The sequence below is a fragment of the Hirundo rustica genome, chromosome 4, assembly GCF_015227805.2.
Source record: "Hirundo rustica isolate bHirRus1 chromosome 4, bHirRus1.pri.v3, whole genome shotgun sequence".
In the NCBI taxonomy this organism is placed as follows: Eukaryota; Metazoa; Chordata; class Aves; order Passeriformes; family Hirundinidae; genus Hirundo; species Hirundo rustica.
In genome coordinates, this window is record NC_053453.1 from 57,187,251 (window position 1) to 57,194,457 (window position 7,207).

General features: G+C 43.7%; 1 long non-coding RNA gene across 1 annotated transcript; it reads left to right on the plus strand.

Moving 5' to 3' along the window:
• Positions 1-5,142: 5,142 nt before the first annotated feature.
• LOC120751641 (uncharacterized) lies at positions 5,143-6,835 on the plus strand. The gene is made up of 3 exons (XR_005700496.2): positions 5,143-5,257; positions 5,816-5,912; positions 6,438-6,835. It is a non-coding gene; the product is annotated as an uncharacterized LOC120751641 (long non-coding RNA).
• Positions 6,836-7,207: the final 372 nt, after the last annotated feature.

Consider the following 7,207-nt stretch of genomic DNA (forward strand, 5'->3'; position numbering starts at 1 on the left):
CATGTGCGGTTTCCTGCGGTCGGAGCGTGGCCGGCGCCGATTGGCGGGCGGAGCGGAGCTCGGCCAATGGCGTGCGCGGGGGGGCGAGGCCAGCGCGGCCCCGCGCGGCGCTGCGATGAATGACCCGCGGTGTTTAACGGCGGGACCACGTGGGGCGCGGCCGCGGGAGCGACGGGGACCATCTCCGCACGAACACCGGCAGCGACCGCTTCCGGGACACCTGGGATGTTCATCGGGGGAGACGGGGTGCTATGGCAACGGGCGAGCACTTCCGGTCGTGGCGGCATCCCCCGCGTACCGAGAGGAGCGAAAAGTCATGATTAGGCCCATAACCAGCTGGGCCGAGCGGCGAGAGCAGCGCCAGACCCGGGCCGCCGTAGCCGCCGGCAGGGGCAGGGCGGCGCTGGCGAATCCCGCTGTCCGCCCCATCGAGCTGGGACGGGAACGCGGGGGCCGCACGCGCTTTTTCTGCGCGTTGCATGCCGGGAGCTGTAGTTCGCGCTGTCGGTGCCCCGCGCTCCCCCCTGCCGCCTTGGAGAGCCTTGGCTCTGCCGTCCTCCCTGCGCGTCTAGGGCCTCCCACCGCCATGAGGGAAACCCGCTGGCTTCTGCCGAGCCTCTCTGGCGACTCTCGGTGCTGGTGGAGGAAAAATCAAGCCGGGTGCTTGGCAGGTCTCCCTCCACTGGTTTCTAGCGCTCATCCGAGGGCGACCATTCTCCCGGGAGCTCGTTAGCGCTCCTTAGCCTACCCTGGGGGCCTTTGCTGATCCACCCGCGGCCTTCCCTTCCCGCCGCGCAGTGGCGGCTCCAGCAGCTGCCTCAGGCGTGAGGGGACACGGGACCTGCCGCCCCAGTGTGAGGGCAGCTGCCGCCTGTGGCACGCTAAAAGGGAAAGGGAGCCCTGGTGCTCCAGAGATGGGACCTCTCCCATCGTTTCCAGCATCCCTGGCAGGGATTGCAGCTTGGGACATGAAATGCAGACGGTGCAATTTCTGCAGTGCACTGCTGTTAACAGCTTATGTTAGTAAGCGACTTGAAATAACTTATATCACCCTTCACCATCCTGAAAAAGTCTGCCCAGGCTTTCATGTGCCAGTCACCTGTTTCGTCTTACACGTTTAACACTAGACTGGGGGGGGGAACAAAAAAACACACACCCACAAACACCAAATACCAAAAAACAAACTTACAAGCAATGGTTTAATGAACTTTGTACTTGGAGAGGGAGGTATTTGAAAGAGATTGATCTGTGATGGTCAATGCAAAAAATAAAAGCCCTCGCTGTGTTTACAATTCCACAAACATAGAGCTTAGTCTATCTGTAGCTGAAAGTCTTGGCAAAAAAATAAGTTTATCATCTTTAGTTATACAATGGGCCACATGCTGGGTTTTTTTCCCTTTTTTTTTTAAAAAAAAAAAAAAACAAAAAACCCAAAAAACATTAAAACAAATTGTTTTACCTTTCTCTCCTCCTGACAATTAATGCTTGTGGAACTGAAAAGGAGTCTTTGTATTGCAGTAAAGAATGGTTATCTTTGGGTCTTCTTAATGAAGCATCGTGCTTTTAACTCCACCTGGCAACAAATCCCTGTGCAGCCACTTCAGCGCTCCTCCCCTTGGGCTGGGGGGAAGCTCATGGGCTGAGATAAAGACAGTTTAACAGGTAAAACAAAAGCCATGCATGCAAGCAAAGCAAAAGAGGGAATTAATTTACCCTTTCCCATGGGCAAGTGGGTGTTCAGCCATCCCCAGGACAGCAGGGCCTCAGCACACAAAGCAGTCACTTGGGAAGACAAACACCATCACTGCCAACATCCTCCCCTTCCTCCTTCTTCTCCCAACTCTGTATACTCAGCATGGTGCCTATGGCATGGAATGTTCCTTTGGTCAGTTTGGGGTCAGCTGTCCTGGCTGTGTCCTCTCCCAGCTTCTTGTGCACCTCCAACCTCCTTGATGGTGTGAGGGGCAGAAAAGGCCTTGACTCTGTGCAAGCACTACTCAGAAATTATGAAAACATTCCGGAGTTATCAACTCTGTTTCCATCCCAAATCAAAAACAGAGCCCTGTGCCATCTACTGGGAAGAAAAAATCTGCCACAGCCAGTACCAGCACAAGAAGGCAAAATTCAATTGCAACCTCTTTAAAAGACTAATGAAGCTTTTCTGTATGGTTTGTAGTTTTAATAGGTGTTCCTCACAGATCACAAATGATATGAGAAATAAAGATGGTTACTCTTCCAATATGTATGTGAGAATGACCGAGAAAAATAAATATGAGAGGTCTATGTCAGGGTTGTAAGTAAAAAAAAAAAATCTGTCAGGTTTTTGTGAAGGCTTGTGTGAAGTTGAAGGATTATTTTCTGAAGAGTAGTCGTATTTATATGAAAATACAATTTCATTATTCAGGAGTCTAAGCACAAAAAGTGTATCTTTTTCTAAGACTCTCCTACAAGCAGTTCAGGATTTGATTTCCTATTTGTGCCTCTATGATTCCCAGAGTGAGATATGTTGGTTTATGACTGCGAATAGGCATTTGAAGGACACAGAGATAAACGTAGTAATCTCTGTCTTGTAGAATTCTTGCATTAGAAGATTTTTCTGGCGTTTCTGTTTTAGCAGTCATTTTGCTGGCAGCAGGAAAATGTAATGCTTTGTGACAATCATTTTGAACGTTGGTAACTGGAATAGTAAGAATGCAAACCAATTCTATTACTGACTGCGCTAAACCAACAGAGATTTTAGATTACACAAATAAGTTTTGTGGAATTTAAATGTTATTAGTTACTTTGCTCCTATGATTATACAATGTAGAATGTTGCTTTGAAGGAAATACAAAACCTGATAAATCTGTGTTTGTCTGTTGAATTTAAAAGCTAGACTAGTAAGAACTGTAATGAGTTTACCAGTATTGATTGCTTGATGTAGATTGTACTGTTTGCTTTCATGAATGCCAATTTGGATTACCCAGGACAGAACTGATAGGCAAGAATGAGACAGCTGAGTACTTATGCTCTCAGAAAGAAAGTTTATTCTCTTTGCAAGGAGGCTGTAAATTGGAGAAAATTTCAGCTTGATTTCTGCTTAAAAAACTTAAGGGAGCTTTTAAGCTCTTAGTTGCACTGTCTATTGCTGCCATTCAAAAGAAGTCTGAGTATCGCCTTTCAGGAATTAATACCAAAGGGAAGATGTAACTGTCAAGTGGTGATAGTTCTTCAGTAACTTAGCTGCATTACAGAGGTCTGTAAAGCAATTAGACATGTTTTGATAATTGTGTGCATAACAATTAAAATAGTCTATTTTAGCACTGTGCTTTTCTGTTAAGTAAAAATTCAGGGTCACGAGAAATGAATACAGGCAGCTTCTCCTTCCATGGGAACAGCAGAGTGAGCCCCTCTTCAGCCTGCTGAATGCAACTTCATCAGGTCATCCCTGTGTCCGTGTGTAAGTCACCGCTCTGAAGCAGGCCACATGATTCCTACTCCGTGTCAGAACTAGCAAGAGGCATAACCTTGACGGAAATAGCTGTGGAGATAAACGGAGAGGAGTTCGTAAGACCTGACTCTGGGTATGGCACTTAACCAGCTAAATTAGCCAGCTAATCTTTCTGGGCTTCATCTGTAACAGTGAGCCAGTCCTCCTTTCACTGCCCTGCTTTGGCTCTGTCAGACTCTTTCCTGAGCTGATTTAACTCTCTAGCCCAGCAAAATACTTGGTAGTTAAATTAGCTTATATCAGGTGAAGGCTGAACCAGACAAGAGCATGGTAAAGAGCAGGAGTTTGTGCCTGAGAGATCGTAATATTCTGGTTTTTGGGGTGGTGAGCTGGACCCGGGATGTAAATTAAATAGGACAAAAATATTGTACATAGCCACAAACATAAGGAAGCCATAAAACTCATCCATGAATTTGCGATCAGAACATCGCCTCTCTTAGTACATGGCTAAATTGAAATCTGCAATTAATGCAGGTTACATTTTTGTTAATGGATAATTAAAATGCTTTAATTTGTGTCACTGCTAACTAGCCATTACAGCCATACTTTATTTGAAAAAGACATGCAAGTAATTTTATGTGAGAATAATTAATGCAGTCTGAAGTTTGTACCACCAAATTTAGCCCTGCCTTTCTTACATGGTAATGCATTGGAAATATGAAGAACTACTTATCTGTATTCTCTATGATTTAAGCATCTGTGGTATCTTTTAAAACAATACATTGAGAATTTATATTCTGCAGTGTCTGCATCAGGGACTAAACACTGTGTGTACAGCACAAACTGAAGTCATAGCCACTTACATAAGATGTTCTGCAACATCTGGGACTGAGTGTGAATATGAAACAAACAAAAAATGCTGCCAGTAGCTAGCTTTTCAAGCTGATTATCCAAATATTAGCAATTTATAACTAACTACATACAAACAGGATTAAAATACTGTTAATTGAAGTTTGGAGGAAAAGGCTTGCTCTTCAGCTATAATTGGCTTCAGTTATAATTTGGCTTTTGGTTGTCTTTATCCCAATTCTCTGGAGACTGGTGATTGCACTGCAGCTGGCACTGTTGAAAAGTCTTTAATCTGTGGCGTGTCCCCCTCATCAAATATTTCTGAAATTTGCTAGGTGTTCCTTGAAGTTCAAAGCTCTATATCCTTATAACAGAGGAATTCACAGAAGAGAATTGATTTTAAGGAGCCTACAACTGAGGGAAAAATTAGTTAAGGTGAAGATTTGTATTTAGAAGAATCTTTGTACAGATAAAACAACCATGTTTTGATCATTATAAAACTCCCTGTGAATCTTCAAATACTGAAACCTCTGTAAGTTTCAGCATCACTAGAAACCTGCACCTGCAGCGACACATTTCTGTGGCTAATACCATTTCTGCCCACTGGCACTCGTTTTGCTCAAGAACAGAGGCAAAAGGTTTCGAAGAGAAGACATTAAGGTTTAAAAAGCGTATTTTGTTTTTTTGCCCTCCCCTGCCTGGCAGCGCTGGAGGCGGGAGGAGCCCGAGCGGTGGAGCGGCAGGGCTGGGGCTGGATTTGCTGGGCGAGAGCTCGCCCTGGTGGCCCGCCGAGAGATCAGCCCCGCCTGCTCCTTCGGTGCACACGGCTACGTTGTATTTGTTGTTCCTCCTCCTCCTTCTAGGAACTATTTCATCATCGTGTTCGGCTTTTGGCAGTGCCTTTATGTGTTTATCCCTTTATACAGACATTACGACCGGAAAGAGGCATCTCTCAAATATTTCAGCTATTCTTTGCATGTATGTATACATCTATTTAAAACATTTCTCTTTTTAATAGGGAGAATATAATTTTTGTGGTTACACAAATTGCCATCTTCTTGAAAATGTGTCATGATTTCTCTCTCCTTGTGTCCCAGAAAGGCTCTTTGCAGTACTGCTAAAGAAAGTTAATAGACAACCTTTCAGCAGCACTCATTTATGTCAGGAAAAAACCAGTTTTGATTCCTCTGTTCCGAGAAATCATGGGTAAACTGCAGTAGCCTGGGAACTCTAGACCTGTTAACTGTACAGAAAAGAGCACCAGGATCTCTGTGAATAGCTGGAGGTGTACTTTAGTTATGTCTGGGTTTTGTTTCTTATATGTTAGGTCAAATGTAATGTACCTGGAAAATAAATACTAAAAGAATGTTGATTAGGAAAAAAAATCTGATTAATTTTGTGAAATCCATTTTTATATCAATGAAAAACCTGAGTGCTCGTTGTATGCCCCAATTTAGTTGAAAAGAAGGGAGAACCTTATTTTGGGACCGCAAAATGAATTTTAAGGATAACACCACTGTTTTTTTTCCTTACTAGACTAGTCTACATTGACCAGGTGCAGATGACATCCTAGACAGGACATCACCTTGACCAAGCCAGGTATACCTAGAGCACAACCTAGAAGCAAACTAAGGTACAATCGTGAGCTTAACTGTGGCTTGGGAGCCAAGGGGTGGGAGGTGTGTGGGTGGAAGCACAGACAGGGCCTCTCACAGCTGTTCTCACAGGATCCTGCTCCAGGTTACACAGCTGTGCTACAGCAGAGGATGGCTTGAACACTGGCAGCTGAAGCCTCAGAGGAGGGAGGGTGGATGGTGATTACAAAGGTTTTGTAGGGAAGAAAGGTTGTAGGCTCCTCAAGGTAGTTATGGACTTTTTGTGGGCCTGGGATTTTGGTTCTGAAATATTTCCTTTTTTAAGTTAGGGGATAGTGAGATACCTGCCTGCAGTGTTCCAGCTATGCAGGCAAGTATGAAATCTCTCTCTTCTTACTGCTCCTGAGGGGTGAGTTCAGGAAACTCCAGTGACCCCATGTACTTTCATCACTGTAAAAGCACCAGGTAGCATGAGCAGCTTGGTAAATGAGCTACTGGATAATATATTAGAAAAGAAATGAAATATTTATTGATCAGGACAAAACTATTTTTTTTTCCCCTAGGATGTGTTACTCTTCTCCGCTGCACTTGGTCTCCTGCTTCTGGAGTACACTAGTTGCAAAACTCCTTTTCAGGTCTTTTCTGTGTCATTAGAACATCCTTTCTGTTCCTGGACCAAATTATTTAATTATTTCATATGAAGTGGAGCAGCTTTAACAGAGATGAATGAAAATTTCTATTTTAGAATACTCAGAATTACCTGTCCAGCTATTTTTCTCATGTGCTTTAAGCCTGGCATTTCTTAGTCACTGTAAAAGCTGATTGATTTGACTCTGTTCTATCTCTCTGTGTACAAGTGTTTAATCCAAAGCTGCCTTGCTACCCTCTTGTATTGGATATTTTCTCATCTGTGTTGTGTATTCTGAATTATAATATGAATATGGAGGGTTGAATATAAATAAGTAGGTTTGAGGATTTTTTTGAGAATTCCTTCTCTTTGTATCCAACAGATTATGAAAATGCCTGTAGGAATGATTATGTAACAAAAGCAGACAATAATAAAATTTATGACAGACTTTGGCTCTGACAAGATGCTGTGTAAGATGAAATGCTGTTATGCCTGGCTCATTAATTCTACAGGGGAAGAAGGGGGAGTGAATCTTCTGCGTTCTCCCAAAAGACAGAAACAAGTAAAAGAGACAAGCTGAAATCTGCTGTAATAGTTTAAGACTTTTAAGGAAAAAAATGCTTCTTGCTCCGAGTTTTTCTTAATAGCTATGCTAAATGTACATTCTTTTAAAGAAGCAGCAGAATGCAGTGGGTGTGATAGTGA